The 19,187-nt window shown below is 48.3% G+C and overlaps 1 pseudogene; it reads left to right on the top strand.

Annotated features, from left to right (window-relative positions):
* The first annotated feature begins 3,863 nt into the window (after positions 1-3,863).
* On the top strand, positions 3,864-9,384 carry LOC146334042 (G-protein coupled receptor 54-like; annotated as a pseudogene).
* Positions 9,385-19,187: the final 9,803 nt, after the last annotated feature.

Here is a 19,187-nt window from a genome sequence, read left to right as displayed (position 1 = left end):
AGTCCCCTTTGTGTTTTACTGCTCTCTTTCCCAGCACAAGCACCTGTCTGTCTACTCAGAAGTAACTCCCATTGTGCTCAATGAGGCTTCCTCCTGAAATGCAGGTGCATCTGGACTTTTGGGGAAAGGGAGGGGGAGCCTCTCCTGTTGGTTGAGCAGCCCCTGCCCGTCAGGTGATGTCCACTCCAACCCCCACCCCCACCTGGAAATATGTTCCGTGAAGCGATTTTTACTGGTGTGGAGAACCTGCTCATGGAGCCCTGCGTGGACCAAAGCGCAGCAAAGCTGATTCCTTTTAAATTAAAATCCAGTACTCCTCCATCAGCTTCTCCTTCCATTGCCATGGAAACACGGCCACAGACAGCTGAGCAGGCAGGAGGCTGCGGCACGGCGCTGAGAGGTATAGGTTTTGCTTTGAGAGTTTTTGTGGAAAAACTCAAATTTCACCTGCACCTAGCACAAAAGGTACTGGGCCAAACTGTCTGAGATTTGGCACATGGGATCCCCTCCATGTCAGCAGAGAGGCCTCCACGTTTCATGAACTTATCATGAAAACTGAAAAGGTTATGTCCATTTGTGCTTTCCCATGCAAGTCAATAGGAAACCACTCAAACCGAGTGGTCCGGATATTTATTTATTTATTTTATTTTATTTATTGCATTTATACCCCGCCTTTTTTCCTCTTGCAAGGAACCCAAGGCGGCTTACATTATCCTCCTCCTCTCCATTTTATCCTCACAACAACAACCCTCACTTCGGATTTGGAACCGAGTTGAAGTGGAGGGGGTCTGAATCGGTCTGAGTTGAAGAAGGGCTGATTAGGAGGGTCTGAAGCGGCATCCGAAGCAGATCTGGGGGTTCGTGCACAGCCCTAAAGGAAATAATGAAATACGCAGGTCAGGTTACCCTCTGTGAATTAATGCTCAATGGATCTGCACCAAAACCAGCTCAGTTCTGCAACCTGTAAAAGTTCTTAGGGGTTAAAGGAACATTTGGTGATGCATCGTAGAACTGATTACTCAATTAAGGGCATAATCCTATGCATTTTTAGACAGAAAACATCCTACAATTCCATGCTGGCTGGAGCATGCTGGGAGTTGTAAGCTTTTTTTTCTGTCTATACATGCATAGGATTGTGCCTTAAGTGCATATATTTGCACCCCCAGGAGGTCACAAGGGAAGCCAATTTTAACTGGTTAAACTTTGTTACCGAGTGACACCCTGCAATCAAATAACCCAAAGGATGTCACCACCTGCTGAATGTAGGGCAACAGGACTCTTGACTGCTATGCTTTAAAACCAGGAGTAGGCCACTTGTAGCCCTTCTGTACAAGTCGCTCTCTGGGCATGCCTCCTCAGAGGGCAGATTGTTCTTCTGTGTGTATTGATCCAGTTGCACCCCATGTGGAGAAGGGAGGGACTTACTTACATACCCAGCAGGAGCTGATAGGAGCTCTCCCATGGAGAGATGCAGCTGACAGCCTCTTCATTCTATGGATTGTATCCTGTTTTATGTACACATTTTTATTTCACTGTTGTTCTAAGGAACATAATGATTTTAACATGTAACCATACCAACAATAATACACAAATACAGGATGTTTGTCTTACATTATTTGTCAGATATGTTAGCGTATACGGGAGACTTTGAGAAAAGAATATAATTGTATAATAATGTTCAGCTTCTATTGCTACCAGTAATGTTCCTGTTTCAGTTTCTGGTTTTCTTGGCTATTATTCCCTTCCAGATCTCATCCTTTAAATCAAGGGTGGGCAACTTGTGGCCCTCCAGATGTTTGGGCCTACAAATCCCATGATCCTTCACCACTGGCTCTGCCAATGGGAGTTCCAGTCCAGCAACATCTAGAAGGCCACAAATTGCCCGGCTTTAAACAAATAATTGGATTTATTAACAAAACATACTGAACATAGTACTGCAGTCAATTCAAATGAACAAAAGTTTTATATTGTCTTATTTGTTCCATTTATATCCCGCCTTTCCTCCCAGGAGCCCAAGGCGGCGTGAATAATCCTCCCCCTCTCCGTTTTATCCTCGCAGCCACCCTGTGAGGTAGGTTAGGCTGAGAGTCAGTGACTGGCCCAGAGTCACCCAGTGAGCCTCATGGCTGAGTTGTTCTAGTACTGCATTGTTCTAACCTCTAACATAAACAAGTAACTTCTATTATGCAGTGCAGAAATAGTGGAGTCTGGAATCAACAGTATTTCTGCATTCATCTTAAATAGATGCCATGGACTTCCTGCTGCCTCACCAGCTAATTCTTTTGCACAGGACTTGGTCAAACAATTATGTTGACCTTGTTGAAATTAAGGACAAACTTAGCATTTTTTAGCCATTACAATTTAACCCCTAACTCTCTATGGCACTTTCTTTTTGGGTGATGCCTACAGGTTCCATCTTAGAAGAGGTATCTCTCTTCTCTCTCAGAAGGGAGGAAGCACTTCTTCTAAAATGAGACATCCCCCTCCTGGCTTTCATATAGAGTAGAATTTTCATTTATTTTTATTTATTTTAAAAACATTTCTATACTGTCCCTTCATCAAGATAGATTCCAGGGCATCTTACCCCAAAAGTCTATACAATCAAACTAAAAATACAAAATACTAATGAACAGAGGGTGGATAAAACAACAATCGTTAAAAAAAAAAACCCATACTTAAAAGGCTTTAAATGCCTGGGAGAACAACATGGGTTTAGCCCAGAACCTAAATGCCAACAATGGTGGTGCCAGGCAAGTGCTCCATGGCTGAGAAGCCACTGCCAGTGATGGCCCTCAGCTTAATTGACGTTGTCAGCCTCCCCTTTGATGGAAGCCTTAAATCAGCCTTCCTCCACCTGGTGCCCTCTAGGTGTGTTGGACTGCATTCATGATGGGAATGATGGGAGTTGTAGTCCAAACCTACAAGCAGGACATGAGTGCAACAGCACCCTCCCACCCATGTTCCCCAGCAACTGGTGTACATAGGCATCCCACCTCAGGTACTGGATGTAGCACAGAGCCCTCGGGACTAGTAGCCACTGATAGCCTTCTTTTAAAACCACTTTGCAGGGCTATGGTCATACAAACCATAGTCAAACATAACAGCCACAGTAGGGAACATCAAGAAGACAAGCTAATTACTAATTCAGTTGAAGGTCACTTTAAACAGGAAGGCCTTTACCACTTACCTAGACACATGTAATTTGTTATTATTGCAATTATTAAACATTAGTATTTCCATAACACCCTTCTTGTGAAAAGGCCACCAGACTGATGCACAACCAGCCTGAAATAATAAAATCATTTTTAAAATCCATTAAAACAATAGGAAGGGAGTTCCACAGCATTGGGAATTCCCTGTCTCTTGTGCATGCCAACTTAACAGACCTTAATGGTGGGCATTCAAGAAGGATTCCTGATGTTGACTTCATGTATAGTTAGGATTATACAGACAAAGGCTGTTCTTCAAATTGCCATTTAGGGTTTTAAAGGTTAAGAAGAGCATTGGGCCCAGAAAGCTTCCTGGCAGCTGGTGCAGTTGGCACAAGATTGGGCTTACATTTTCTGACCTGGCTCTTGCCAGCACCTGGGCCGACACTATTTGTACCAACTGGAGCTTCTCAACCATCTTTAGAGGTGGCGAAATGAGGTTTCATACATTTCTCATTTGCAGGGAGAGATGCAGAAAGACACAAGCAGACAGACAGAAAAGTACGGACAGATCAGATTTGGAGCCAGGGCAGACCCTCTCCAAAGGCTGGTCTAGATGGGATGCAGTAGTCAGTGCCAGCTCCAGGTTCTGGAGGGCCCTGGGGCAAGGCCCCCTCCCTCAGTGAGTCTCCCCCTCCCTCAGTGAGTCTCCCCATGAGCATCCGGATCAACAGCCAAGAGACACGCTCTCCAGGTCAGTGGGTCATTGGATGTCCCCTCTCTTCCCACCCACCCAGGGCGGGTGACAGAGGGCAGTGCTGGCTCCATGCTGGTAGGCATGGTCTACTGCATTAGATTACTGCAATGCGCTCCGCATGGGACTGCCTTTGAAGGGTGTTCGGAAACTTCGGCTGGAGCAAAATGCTTCAGCCAGGCTGTTGTCTGGTGTACATTATACAGACCATATTACACCAGTCTTACAGCAGTTGCACTGGCTGCCAGTTTGTTTCCGGGTCCAATTCAAGGTGCTGGTTCTTACCTTTGAAGCCCTAAGCAGCTTTGAGGCCAGGATATCTGAAAGACTGCCTGCTTTCAGATAATCCTACCTGTACTTTACGATCAGTGCCGGCTCCAGGTTCTGGAGGGCCCTGGGGCAAGGCCCCCTCCCTCAGTGAGTCTCCCTTCTCACTGCCATGGCCCCCAGCTGCTCTTGCTCCTCCTCCTGCTCTGCCTCATCACTGCTCCCACTTGCTTGCCTGGCAGGCAGAGCCAGCGGGCCACGGCACCCCCTGCTCTTCCTTCTCACCACCACCGTTGCCTGGGCCGGAGCGAGAGGCGGGCGCACAAGCAGCTGGCAAGCGTGAAGAGGAGGAGAAACTCTGGAGGGGGGTCAGGGCCTTTATTTGAAACAGGTATTTTCTGGCAATAGTAAAAATTGTGATTGCCCACACTACATGGAAGCCGGGGGAGGGGGGGCAGCCGGGGAGGATTCCAGGGGGGAGGAATGGATCGCCTCCCCCCCCCTGCAGACGCAGGTGAGTGGGGTTTCGTACACCCCTAGGATCAGCTGGTTCTATGCAGTCTGAGAGTTTCCTAGAATCTGCATTTGTAAAGAAGCGAGTCATTTACTAATAAAGTAGCATTGGCCTGAAGCCTTGTTTCCTGGAGTGTGTTGAATGCAAAGGGAGAGGACAAAGGAACTTGACAAGATGTACCCAAGGGCCCAAAAACATCCGCAACCCTTGGCCTAGATGAACCAGCTAGCTCTGATACGGTCTCAGGCAGCTTATGTAAGACGTGAAGAGGCCAGGCCAGAACAGCTACTCATACAGAGTGGAGATCGGCCTTTTGAGAAACGAACCAGGCCAGGCTCATCCAGGAGTCTGTGTGGGATGTTAGCCCCACATTTCTAACAGATCCCTTTGTTTGGCATCACAGGTCTCTGTGCAAGCCACATGCATCACTCTGATGGCCATGAGCATGGACCAGTGGTACGTGACAGTGCTCCTGCTCTGGGCCCTGTGGCAGCACACCCCTCACGTGGCTGCGGCTGTCAGCATCTGGGTCAGTGAGTCAAGGCTTTGTGGTCTGCAATTCCTGATTTCCACCAGTGGGCTGGACCTCGGGGCTAAAGTCCAGCACCTGGCAGCCGGGGCGGGGTGGGGGGGATGACCATCTAGAAAGCAGCATGTGATGGGGGCTGCAGCAAACAGGCCTGGGGTGGCCCACTGGGGCTGATACTGCTTGCTGCAGCAACCTTTCTTAAAAAGGTAAAGGTGTCCCCAACCAGTCGTGTCTGACTCTAGGGCGCAGTGCTCATCCCCGTTTCTAAGCCGAAGAGCCAGCGCTGTCCGAAGACACTTTCGTGGTGATGTGGCCGGCATGACTGAACACCGAGGTGCACGGAACGCTGTTACCTTTCCCGCCGAGGCGGTACCTATTTATCTACTTGCAATTTCTTGCTTTCGAACTGCTAGGTTGGCAGAAGCTGGGACTGAAGATGGGAGCTCGCTCCGTCACGCAGCACTCGGGTCTCGAACTGCTGTCCTGCCGACCTTCCAGTCTGCAGTTCAGCATCTTAACCACTAAGCCACCTCAGCCCAACCTTTCTTAGTTCTTACTTTAAAAAAAAAAATTATAGCCACAGGGGGCAGCTGGCCAAGTAGGTACAAAGTTACAGATGCTCATTTTATTATTTTTACTTGAAAAACATATTGTCCTTTTCTACAATAGAATTGTGCTTATTCTCAAGTGTGTTTAACATCAGGGCAGATGAAGCAAATTCCATTTTATTCCAGTAGTCATGATGGTGCCATGATATTAGTGAGTTCAAAATGCAAAACCGCACATGCTCAGAGTATTTGTTTTCTTTTTATCAGGGTTGGCAAACAGGTTTTTGCTTGTATGCTCTAACATATCAGGAACATAGAAGCAGTTCCAAAGCATGGAATAGCAGCAGTGGGGTGGAGGCCAAAGACGATAACTGTTATGTGCTTCACAACTGAAGTAAAACGCATGATCGTCTAAAGTTTTCCTTTCTCTCTGTTGCTCTCCCCCGACTCCTTCGTAAGACCATTACACCCAGGGTCTGAAAAGATGTAGCTGCACCCCTTGTACTATTCTGTGGTTGTTTTGCTAAAACCTTGCATCCAGTGTGCTTTGAATACGACACTCCTCTCCCATCTCTGGCTGGTTTTGCCCTCCTGCTGTTGTTTTCCTGTCATGACACTGATGCACCACTGGACTAGGAATGAAAGCTCCCCCCTAACACAGCACTGCAATTCTACTCCTTTATAGTACCAAATTTCCACTCCTCCTTAATTCTGGTTTAATCAGGGGCAATTTAAAAATTAATTCCAAACTTGGACACAAGCAGTTTGCCACAGTTTTCAGCTTCTTATGTTCACTGGCATCCTTTCCTATTAATGATTGATTGATTGATTGATTGATTGTATTTTTCTTCCTACTCCTCAGCCAAAAACACTCTTGGAGTGGCTTACAGTAAAACAAGTCTGTCTCTGTCCACAGACTCACAATTTAAAAAGACACAACACACAAGGAAAAAGATGGGAAGAGGGGGAAAAAAATCAAGTCTTTCAGTAGGGCTGATGGAATGGCCCTGCTTCTCCCTCAGCACAACCTGCTGGAATGGCTGCTGGTGATGACAATTATCCTCCAGGGCCTCTCCTGCTCTTCACAACCATTATTGCAGGGGTTTTTTTTCTCCTAATGAGGAAAGTCTGCTATTATTTAGAAAAGCCTCATGTAATTGCACAATTCTGCTATATCACAGCATCATCTGGTGGTTGTGTAATGAAACATATAGAAAGTCAGAGAAAGAAACCCCTCAGGGGTGCGGGAGCATGTGTAAAGGTGCCAATCTTAATTGTGCAATGAATCCAGAAGCAGAAGCCCTGGTACAGATGTGGGATAAAAGCCTCATGTAGAAATGCCCGGCATGTGACTGCTGTACACATACATATGCATGGACAAACTGGTGGGGAAAGACTCTCAGTACAATCTATGTACAACTCTATTGAGGTTATTTTTGCGCACTGTCTTACTGCTGTGTACATGTGCTCCTGCACATTGGTAAAATACCTCACACAAATGAACCTTGATTGGACAGCCATACATACAGCCTCCTCAGGGTATTTATTTCTAGAAGAGGCTTTTATTGTGCAATCGCCCTGCCTCATTCATGGAATTTTAGCAGAGTGGGGGTGAGTTTGTCCAGATGTGAAAAGAAGGAATACAGTGGCTTTTGATTGTTAGCACTCTGTCTGGACGCAACCACAGTCACATCAAGGTTGCTTTTTGCAGAGCTTTATTGATACACCAATGCACATCAGCAATGGTAGGCAACGCTGAGAGGTTGGGGGGTTACATTGCCCCTGGGGACCACATCCCTGCCCCAGCTGCTGCTGTGCTGCTGCAATTTGGCATGGCAATGGCAGCGAGGAGAAAAATAGCCTCCTTTTTAAAAGCCCCAAACAGCTATTGGCTGCCAAAATTGGGTGGTGCAGTGGCAGCAGCAGCAGGGAAATGATAAACTTTGTTTAAAATGGCCCTTTATGTTGCTGCTGAATTTCAGCCTTTCAGCTTTTTAAGAGGAGGCTGTTTTTCCTCTTTGCCACACCACTGAATTCTGGTGGCAAAAAAGGCCAGGGGTGCCACATGCAGACCACGTACTGCCCACCCCTGATGTTGACAGAGTCTGGTGGCTCCAATGTCAGTGGGGCAGTGAATCCATTTTGGGTTTCAGTCAGGACTCTAAAGGAGCTATCCAAGGTGCGGAAGCACTGCCCCGTTGACATCAGTGCCACCAGCCCCCACTGGCTGATGTAAAGGAAGGGGAAAGAAGCAAAGGAGCTGAGATGTGTGGCAAATGGTGTATGCTCAGTGCTCTGTACTAAACTCAGAACAATGGGGGGGGGGTCCTAATGCATCATTTCCATGTTGGAAATAAGACCAGGGAGTTCAGAAGTCCAAACTCAAGAGATATATTCAGACAAAGTGAATTCAGGATGCAACCCTAGTCCAAGTCTCTTACCTTGCAGGTTCTTCCATTGTCTCCACTCCAGTCCTGGTTTACAACCAGCTGACGGAAGGCTACTTGTTTGGCCCACAGATGTACTGCAGCAAGTCCTTCCCCTCCGTCTACCATGAGAGGGCCTTCATCCTGTATAATTTCTTAGTGGAGTACCTCCTCCCACAGCTCATCATCCTGCTTTGCTACACAGCCATGGTGTACCAGATGGGGCGGCCCATGGTGGAGCCAGCTGACAACCACTATGCAGGGCAGGCAGAGTGTGGATCTTCTCCTCAGAGGATCTTCTCCTCTGCACTCTGTCCACTCTGCATTCACAGCTAGACAGCTGATTTTGGCTGTCTAGCTGGGGACATCGGAGTGGGAGGTGGGGAGGCTGCACAGCACATAGGAAGTGTCATAACGATGCTTCCATGGTGTCCTCCCCTCCCTGCCCCCAGGCATGCCCCCTTTTCCAAGAATGAACCTATGGTGGGGCAGGGGAGGGGGCAGGGAGTGCAGTTCCTATGGCTATCTAGACACTGTCTAGCAGCCATAGGACTGCTCCCTCCATGTTCGTGCACATGCATTTATGAGCATGCACACTAGAATCAAGACGCATCCACCATCACTCAGAAATGTAACTTCTGGGGAGGGAGCAAAACCCTGATGATGAATGACTGTTGAAGGAACTCAGGCTAGCAATGCTTTAAGGAGGCACTGCCCAAAGACAAAAATCAGGATGGTATTTTACACTGGGAAAGGGGCCCCCTAACCTCTGTCCCTGGTCCTTTGGGGCAGGTGGTGGGGCACAGGTAACTGCCCCTCTACTCCCCTGTGCAGGTGCAGCTGCTGGCGGAGCACTGGGAAGTCCTGCAGGCCAAGATCTCCCGCATGGTGGCCATCATCATGGCCCTCTTCACCATCTGCTGGGGCCCAATGCAGTTCCTCATCCTCTTCCAGGCCTTCAGAGCCAGCTTCCAGCACAACTACTACACCTACAAGGTAAAGATCTGGGACCATTGCATGTCCCATGCCAACTCCTCAGTCAACCCCATTGTCTATGCCTTCATGGAGGCCAATTTCCAGAAGGCCTTCAAGACCGTCTTCCTGTTTGCCTTGAAGCACAGCAGGGTGGGCAGCTCGGACATCACCACCCAGGTCAACATCAACACAGAGATGCAATTTGTCTAATCGGGGATGTAAAAAGCAGCCAGCTGTCAGCCGGCCCTCCCCAAAACAGTTAGTTCAGAGGTCACCAAGGGGATCCTTTTGGCTGACCCTGACGATCCTTTGGTTGGCATTAAGCAAGCCAGGAGACCGGAAATGCACAGTGAGGACCTTTTACGTTTCCCCCTTGGGGTGTGTGCAGGTTAGCTCAAGGTAGCTGGAGCCATTTTTGTTGATTGCTTGTTTGGGGGGGGGGGGGGAATCTGAGGATGATGTCCTAGGACCTCGCATCCTCCCTCTGTCTGTATTAGCTGAGGCACCTCCAGATGTGCGCAGTGGTGTCCTTTGTTGTTGCCAAGTGGAGGAAGAACAAGACAATATCCTGTCAGGTTCTAGCATGGCTCCTCCTCCTTCTGCAGGTAGTGCTGAACTCCACTGTTGTGACCCACCCATTTCTAACCCACGCTATGCTGGGGACTCACACCTTAATCCCTATATGCTTGACTTCCTGTGGCCCAGTGCTGATGCTCAAAAGGCCAGTTTGGGCCCGGAGGCCTCCAGTGGCTGATCCATTGTGCCAGTTGATCTTGTGCTCCACCGAAACTCTTGTCTTTAGGAACGGAGGAGGAGAGAATCTGTCTCTGTGATTCCCTGAGATGGAAACTGATGCAAAGTACAAACCACCCTATGCCATCCCTTGCCCTAGTTGGTGGCCAGCAACATGTTAACAAACAGAAGCAAATACTTAAAATACCAGAAGCCAAGAAAGAGCCATTCAGTATTATTGAAACAACTGACAAACCAGACTTTTAAGATGCATTGGGAGACTCGAACTCAAGACTAGCTGAACCAAACAGGAGGCAGCTGGCTCAGAACTGGCACCAAGGCCTAGCAAAGCATGACGGTGTCCATTGTGAAGCTCAGAGTGCTGGAAACACATTAATGGAACTCAGACACCAACTGCATGGAGCCAGTGTGGCACAGTGGATAGACTACAACCGGGGAGACCTTGGTTCAAATCCTTGCTCTGTATGCCACTCACTGGGTGACCTTGGGCCTGTCACACACTCCCCCTCTCATTCTCTCTCTCGGATAAAATGGGATGGCCACCCTGAACCCCTTGGAGCAGGAGTGTTGAACCTCAGGCCTGTGGGGCTAATCCAGCCCCCTGCAGTTCCCCCAAATGCCATGCCTCTTTCCCCTGACTACCTTTTTTATGGTTTCCAATTTTTGTACATTTATCCTGTCTTCTAAAAGGTCGGAATGCCTCTCCTAAGGCTTTGTTACTGGCAGTATGAGCATTAAGTTACAATATGCTGGTATTTTTGTCCCTGTCCCTTTTACCCTGAGAACTTCTCCAAAACTGGATTCAGCCCTCAGTCTGAAAGAGGTAAAACAGCTCTGCCTTGGAAGAACTGTGGGATTAAAATGTGGTGTTGAACACACAGACTTGCTGACTTTTTTGTGGCACTGTGTCTTAAATGTCCCCCTGTGCTGTGCAGCTTGTGAAGTGGGTGAAAGCTCTGAATGGCAGTGCTTCTGTGGCGTTCCCTTTTTCTTTTAAATCATGAAATTTTATTTTATTTAGAAACATTAAAACATTAAGGTTATTTTGTTAACCTTGTTTCAAAATAATATTTTGTGTGGAATTCCTGCCTGTCCTCACTGCTAAAAGACACAGAGGATGGTGCTGGGGGGTGGGGGGGAGCCTTTAGGGCAGCCCTCCCCAATCTAGCACCCCCCAGAGGTGTTGGACTACACCTCCCATCATCCCCAGCCAGCACAGCCAAGGATGATGGGAGTTGTAGTCCAACATATCTTGAGGGTGCCAAGTTGGGGAAGGCTACTTTAGTAGGCATTGCACACATCACCTCTGTATCTCTGCTGTCATGACCCCCCACTCCACTAGATGTCAGTATTTCCAAATCAATTGTTTAAAATAAAAAATTAATCCACCACTCCCCTTCAAAGAAATAATAATGCATCCGCTGGAAAAGTTTTTTTTTGTTTTCAGTTGATATTAGGTGACTGGTTTAACCCCTACAGCAGGTGTGCAGAAAGAAAAGGGGAGGAGAGATGGGATGTGTGTGCACGCCATGGTTTCACAATAAGAATTAGGGCTTTCATCTGATTAAAGATAAGTTCATTAACCAAATTAGTTTCAATCGATTAATAATATGCATCTGACTGAAACAATAGTTTTGAAGAACAATGCAGACCTTCCTTGTTTTGAGAGGTTGCAGGAATCTTAGGGGGAGGCAACAGAGATGCGGGGGAAGGGGTGTGCCTCTTCTAAGAGTGCAGTCTATAGTTTCTTTATCTATTTGTATTTAAAACAATGGTCATTTGAAAAATAATTGCTCAATAACCAGGGATGCCTTATAGGCTGTGTTCCTAGGCACACTTACTCCAAAGTACAAGGGCCAAATTACACCTGTTGCAGAATTTTTTAAGCCACCTGCTCCTTCCCTCTCAGTCACTGACCAGAGACGGTAGTTCGAGCGGATGTTTTATTCAAAGGAAACACCACGGTGTGGTACAGTCAAGAACGGCTCAAGACTGGGCCCTGAACAATCGCTTACACAAAGTTTTATGCACACATGAAAAAATACATGGACAGGACATTCCTCTTTAATATGATTGGTCTTCAAGATTGAAACATGTCGGGCATGCGCAGAAGCATCAGCTGGCCTTTCCCCTTGGGGGCGCTAACCGTCAACTTATGTTCGCCTTGCAATATAATGAAAAAGGGAACTTAAAGAAATTGTTTTCCAGCCAGAAGAGACATGCTTAGCCACAGATTTATTTTTTGATCAGGCAGCCTCCCTTGTGGGCCGTGGGAATGCTGTGGACATCATATACCTCGACTTCAGCAAAGCTTTCGACAAAGTGCCCCATGATGTCCTGATGAGCAAACGAGCTCAAAGTGGGCTAGATGAGACAGCAATCCAGTGGATCCACAGTTGGCTACAGAATAGGACTCAAGGAGTGCTTATCAATGGGGCCTTCTCAAACTGGGGAGAGGGAACGAGTGGGGTACCGCAGGGCTCAGTCCAGGGCCCAGAGCTCTTCCACATTTGTATTAATGACTTGGAGGAGGAGGTGCAGGGAATGCTGATCCAATTTGCAGATGACACAAAATTGGGAGGGATAGCTAATAGCCTGGAAGACAGACACAAAATTCAAAGTGATCTCGACAGACTGGAGCGCTGGGCAGAAAACAACAGAATGGCATTTAATAGGGACAAATGCCAAGTTCTGCACCTAGGAAAAAGAAACCAAATGCACAGTTACAAGATGGGGGATACGTGGCTCAACCACACGACAAGCGAGAAAGATCTTGGAATTGTTGTCCATCACAAGCTGAATATGAGCCAACAATGTGATGTGGCTGCAAAAAAGGCAAATGCTCTTTTGGGCTGCATTAATAGAAGCATCGCTTCCAAATCCCGGGAAGTACTAGTCCCCCTCTACTCAGCACTGGTTAGGCCTTATCTGGAGTCCTGTGTCCAGTTCTGGGCTCCACACTTCAAGAAGGACGCAGACAAGCTGGAGAGGGTTCAGAGGAGGTCAACAAAGATGATCCGAGGACTGGAAACAAAGCCCTATGAAGAGAGACTGAAAGAACTGGGCATGTTTAGCCTTGAGAAGAGAAGACTGAGGAGAGATAGGATAGCGCTCTTCAAGTCCTTGAAAGGCTGTCAAAGAGAGGAAGGCCAGGATCTCTTCTCAATCCTCCCAGAGTGCAGGACACAGAAGAATGGGCTCAAGCTGCAGGAAGCCAGATCCCAGCTGAACATCAGGACAAACTCCCTGACTGTCAGAGCAATACGACAATGGAACCAATGACCCAGGGAGGCGGTGGGCTCTCCCACGCTGGAGGCGTTCAAGGCGAGGCTGGACAGCCACCTGTCAGGGATGCTCTGACTTGGATTCCTGCATTGAGCAGGGGGTTGGACTGGATGGCCTTGTAGGCCCCTTCCAACCCTACTATGCTATGATTCTATGATCCCCACCCTCCACCCCTGATTTTTTAAAATATTTTACAATCTTGAATTTTGCATTTCAGTTGTTTGCTGTTTTATTGAAGATGTCCTGCTGGATTTGAGATTTTGGCTGCAATCCTATGCCACAGACCTGGGAGCAAGCTCCATTGAACACAATGGGGCTTACTTCTGAGTAAACATGTATAGGATTGCATTGTTAGATAATGGAGAGAATCATAGATAACAATCCTCACTGATAAGCATGCCTAGGTCAGATTGCTGCCTTGCAGCCACCCCTCAGCATGTTTACTCAGAAGTAAATCCCCTGCTGAGCTCAGTGGAGCTTCCTCCCAAGTAAGTGTGCACAGGATTGTAACCAGAGAGAAAGAACCTGCTCTCCTTAGTCAGGAGTAAGCCCAACTGAAATCAGTGAGTCTCCTCTGAGTAAATATCCTGAGGATCAGGGTCTATGTATTTGCCATGTTTCCCATGTTGTTGTTCAGTCGTGTCCGACTCTTCGTGACCCCATGGACCATAGCACGCCAGGCCTTCCTGTCCTGCGCTCTCTCCCGGAGCGTGCTCAAGTCCATATTCATTGCATCAGTGATGCTATCCAGCCATCTCATCCTCTGCTGCCTCCTTCTCCTTTTGCCTTCAGTCTTTCCCAGCATCAGGGTCTTTTCCAGGGAGTTTTCTCTTCGCATTAGGTGGCCAAAATATTTGAGCTTCAGCTTCAGTCTCTGTCCTTCCAGTGAGCACTCAGGGCTGATTTCCTTTAGGATGGACTGATTTGACCTCCTTGCAGTCCAGGGGACTCGCAAGAGTCTTCTCCAGCACCACAGTTCGAAAGCATCGATTCTTCGGCGCTCAGCCTTCCTTATAGTCCAGCTCTCACAGCCATACGTTGCTACTGGGGAAACCATAGCTTTGATTAGACGGACCTTTGTCGGCAAGGTGATGTCTCCGCTTCTTACTATGCTGTCTAGGTTTGCCATAGCTTTCCTCCCAAGGAGCAAGCGTCTTTTACTTTCATGGCTGCAGTCACCGTCTGCAGTGATCTTGGAGCCCAAGAAAGTAAATTCTTTCACTGCTTCCACTTCTTCCCCTTCCATATGCCAAGAAGTGATGGGGCCAGATGCCATGATCTTAGTTTTGTTAATGTCAAGTTTCAAACCAGCTTTTGCACTCTCCTCTTTCACCCTCCTAGATCCTCTTCGCTTTCTGCCATCAGGGTGGTATCGTCTGTGTATCTGAGGTTCTTGATAATCCTCCTGGCAATCTTAATTCCGACCTGTGATTCATCCAACCCAGCGTTTCTCATGATGTACTCTGCATATAAGTTAAATAAGCAAGGTGACAATATGCAGCCTTGTCGTACTCCTTTCCCAATTTGGAACCAATCGGTTGTCCCATGTACGTTAAATTTAACATGCATGAGAAACTTCATGGTGATTACAGAGAGCCCAATCCTCCCAAGTAAGTGTGGTTCTCTGATTATAATCACTCTCCATGCTTACTTGGGAGAAAGTCCCATTAAACTGGTCTTGGGACTGCAGACTCTGGCCTCATCCATCAGCCAGGGAACCAAGAGCCACTGGGTGTCTGCACATCACAGCAAGGAGACCAACCTGGCCCCACACACTGGCCAGGAAAGGAACAGCTGCAGGGAGCTTGCTTGCTCTTCCTTGCCATTAAGAACACCCATGAGAACTTCGAAACTAAGAACTGGTGCCTGAGCTCCGCTTTTTTTCCTCCTCCCTCCCAATCCCTTTTCCTTTTGTGTCGCGTCTTTTACATGGAAAGCCTGAGGGCAGGGAGTGTCTCATTTCTAATCTTTGGAACCCTTTTTTGGCTGAAGACCGGGATAAAAATGCTGTAAGTACATCAATCAGTACTTGCGGGTAAGCACCACTGGAATCGGAGGCACGCTTACGTCTGAGTAAAGATGCGTAGCATTTCTCGCTCTCTTCTCTCTCTCTCTCTCTCTCTCTCTCTGGCTGGCTTCCTGCACGTTTTTTCCAGCCGGATAGAATTGCGCGGCGCTCCCTTGGGCGGGACCCAACCCTCTCCTACGGCCGGGCCCTGATTCACAGGATCGGAATTTGCATCTGATTGCTATTTTGTCATCTGATGGGTTGTCTCTCCAGCTCTGTGCGCGCCTTAGGCACCGAAGGAGGAGGAGACGACCATGCCATTGCTTGCAAAGGGTAACTTACGAATCCAAGCCGGATAAGGGAGGCTGCATTAAAGCAACGCAATTAAAAAGGAAGGAAGGAAAAGAAAATATATCTGGGAGATCAAGGGGGGAAAGCCCAGAGCTCGTGGAAAAGCTACTTTTGTAGCCTGCTGGATCAGCTCTTGGGGGTGGGGGAGATAAAGCCAGGAGAGAGAGAGAGAGAAAATGCGACCCCCTTTTGCCCTCTCTGGAAGGTAAAACCCAAAGCAACCCTCCCCCTTTCCCAACTTGCCTGCGCGGCTGCCTTTGCTTTCTTTTTCCTCTTATTTCAAATCAATAGCTCGCAGGAATGGCTGCGGGTTCTCCGGGCTGGGATGTGTCTTGAAAGTCGAGCTAAGGAACATGTTTGGCCTTTGGGAGTGAGGCTTTCTCCCCCACCCCAAAGATGGGGAGGGTTGTAGTGCGGGGGAGGACATGCATACAATTCTAAGGAAAGTCGGACGTGGTTGGATGTGCGTCTCCTTCCGAGTATACCTTGGAAGGAACTTTACTATTGATCCTCCGTTGGCTCCAGCCCCCCCACTTCTTTTCCTTTGACTGGCCTTGTGCATAACTTTTTCAAAGCATCACATGTCGATTTTAAAATGTTTGGAGATGGAGTTTAGGATGGTGGGCAGACTCTTTGCTAAGCCTCTTTCATGCGTTCGTTTGTTTTTCTTCTGAGTGCAATTATTTTAGATCCCTCCCTGCCCCTCCCCCTTCCTTAGCAGGCTTGAGGCACCTTCCCCGTCAAGTCCCGCAATGAACTTCGCAAATGTCTTTGTTGTTGTTGTTCAGTCGTTCAGTCGTGTCCGACTCTTCGTGACCCCATGGACCATGGCATTTATTTTTAAAATCGGCAAAACCTTCTGAATCCCCCCCCCCCCTCCCTTGCATGGCTACTTCTTCCTCTCTGTGTTAGTAGAACTATTTTAATTCCTCGGGGAAAAAACACACACCGGATTGTTCTAAGCAGCGTAGGTTGATTCACACACCCAAAAGAGCACTCTCTGTTCAAAAAAATTGCTTTGGTGGATCTTGTTCCAAAGGCTGCTTTTTATAAAAGAGTGGAACACGCATACAGTGAATACGCTTTTCCTGCACTCCAGTTTCTCTAGCAAAAATTATCTACTGGTCACCCTCCTTAAATGCCAGATCTAGCCACCCTAACCAGAAATATAAAGGTAAAGGTGTCCCCAACCAGTCGTGTCCAACTCTAGGGTGTGGTGCTCATCTCCATTTCTAAGTCGAAGAGCCTCGAGAAATACCTCCTTTTTAAAGATCGCGCACTGTTAACAGAAGGCTCAGTTGTACTCTGAACTTTACTTCCTAGTAAGTGTACTTAGAATGGCGAACTAAACCAACATTTCTTACACTTCTAGTAACTGAGACTTCTTTTGTGGGGTGCAGGGAGTAGTAAATCAGAGGTCCACTTTACTCTTTCACCCCCCAGCTTATTCTTTAGATGGTTTGTTTCTGCATGAGTCTCTGTTCTTGGGTGTTCTCATCCATTGAGCAAGGGGCCGGGCTAAATGACCTCCAAGGCCTCTTCTATCTCTAAAATTCTATGATGCTTTATTACCTCCTTCCAAAGTCAGAACAGTGACATGCAGAGATGTAACAAGCACAGCCTTGCTGTGTCTCTGCAGCAGGAGCAGTTTGACTGATCTGGTTGCACCCGATGCAGAAACACAGTTTGAAGCAGTGAGTCGTACAGGGGTGCAGCACGTTTCCCCTGCTTGCATGGCAGGATTCCAGTTTAATTATTTAACCTATTTTTTGTGGGAAACATTGCACTGAAAGAGAGGAACTCTCCCCCCACACACACACACCCAATCAAATGGCACTCTTCAGTTTTGGTAAAGATTACTGTCATGTGTGTGTTCCCCCCTCCCCCCACTAAACTGCCCCCACAGTTCAGCTGCATGGGACTTGCTGATTCTTTATATTTACAATAATTATTTGCTGTTAAGGTCAATATTTAGGTGAAGCTTAAGAAGCAAGGGCAGGGGCTTGGGCTTGGATTTTCCTTTGTGTTCCTCATTTTTCAAACTTCTCTCTTTGGAGGGGGTGATGGCACATTGAGAGACAATTCAGGGTGTTCGTGGTCTCTCCACATCAGCTTCCAAACTATCCAAAAGGCTGTAATCCTGATGGTCCTGAGTGTGTGTTCTGTATTGCAAAAGCCTGCACAGTGTGCCTTTTCAGGGACACATTGCATTCCTGAGGCCTCATGTTGGGGTGGAGGGTGGTTTTTTTTTCACCAATCCTGGCCACCTTACTCCAGGCACAGCACTTCTGCTATTCCCTTAGATAGGGAAATGAAAAGGTGACCCCAGCCATTAGGAGCAGATTTAGTTCTCATCTGCATAGCCCTCCCTTCTGGTTCTGTTGTTATTGGTCACACGCAAGTGTGACAGAATGTTGAATCGGCCTTGTGGTATATGTGTGTGTGTGTGTGTGTGTACAGAGTGAGCAAGAGGCTGAAGGCCAGTCACGCAGAGGCAATGAAACCCAGGCCTACAGCTACAAGAAGAGAAGAGTAGTAGTAGTGGGAGACTCCTTGCTGCGTGGGAATGAGACCCAAGTATGTCATGAAGACCCGTGGACTCGCCAGGTATGCAGTCTCCCAGGAGGACGGATTAGAGACGTGACTGAAGGGTTGCCTGCTGTCAGGAGCGCCCTCGCTGCCTCTTGCAGTCCCCTCCAATAGCCAACTCAGGACACAGACGACGAGGATCCTTTCTGAGGCTTTATTCCTTTATGACTCTTTCAGATGCTAATCACTAGCGACTAAGGAAAGAACTGCACTGGGGAGATAGCAGAGTAGCCTAAGCTCCAGGTAAGGCAGTTCGTCCCTGTTTGAAGGGGAACCGCGGGAAGACCCTGAACTTATGGGCTATGGAGAGATCCTCCCTCTTTCCCTCGGGTCCTCAGGACGCCACCGTTGTTTGCGCACCAAACGAGCGGAGCGCCTCCTTTTGGCGCCCTCCATCTGGCGCCGCTCCCTGCATTTGCGCCGAGCGTCCAGCAAGCCCCCCTCCAGCGCTCTCTCGCTGCCAGGGTCACTCTCTCTCCCAGGAATGCTGGCAGGAGGAATCTGCCAGCCGCTGTGGTTGTGAGAGACGAGCGAGCTCCTCTCCCACAGATTGCTGTTCCCCCTCAGAATCAGAACTGCTCTGGGGCTCTATGGGCTCAGTCTCCACCCTGACAACATCCCCGCTCCTATGAGGCCCCCCCTTGTGCTCTTCCCCTGGGGCCCCAGGTTTATGGAAGCACCTCAGAAGCAACGGAGCATGCACATTTTATTGCAGGTGGCCGCAAGAAAGGCAGGAGTCCAGAATCTCTGCAACCTCAAACTCCTCCTCCCCCTCCACCAGCACCGGCTGCCGGGGGGAGCCGACTGAGCGATGAGGGTCGCCAGAAACCAGGGGGGACAGCAAGGACCGATGAAAAACAGGATGGATCTTCATGGCGGGGGGGAGAGCCAGGCGAAAAGCAACAGGGTTAATCTGGGCCGTAATCTGGAAAGGCCCCGTGCGGCGAGGCGCGAGCCTCCTTGCGGGCGAGTGAGAAGGGAGGTATTAGGTGGACAACCAAACCCAGTCCCCTGGTTGCAGGGACGGACCCGGCTGGCG

The sequence above is a fragment of the Heloderma suspectum genome, chromosome W, assembly GCF_057233095.1.
Source record: "Heloderma suspectum isolate Gila_16-S chromosome W, 16-S_ref, whole genome shotgun sequence".
Classification (NCBI taxonomy): Eukaryota; Metazoa; Chordata; class Lepidosauria; order Squamata; family Helodermatidae; genus Heloderma; species Heloderma suspectum.
The sequence above is the reverse complement of the archived record's forward strand: the minus strand, read 5'-3'. Positions and strand labels throughout refer to the sequence as shown.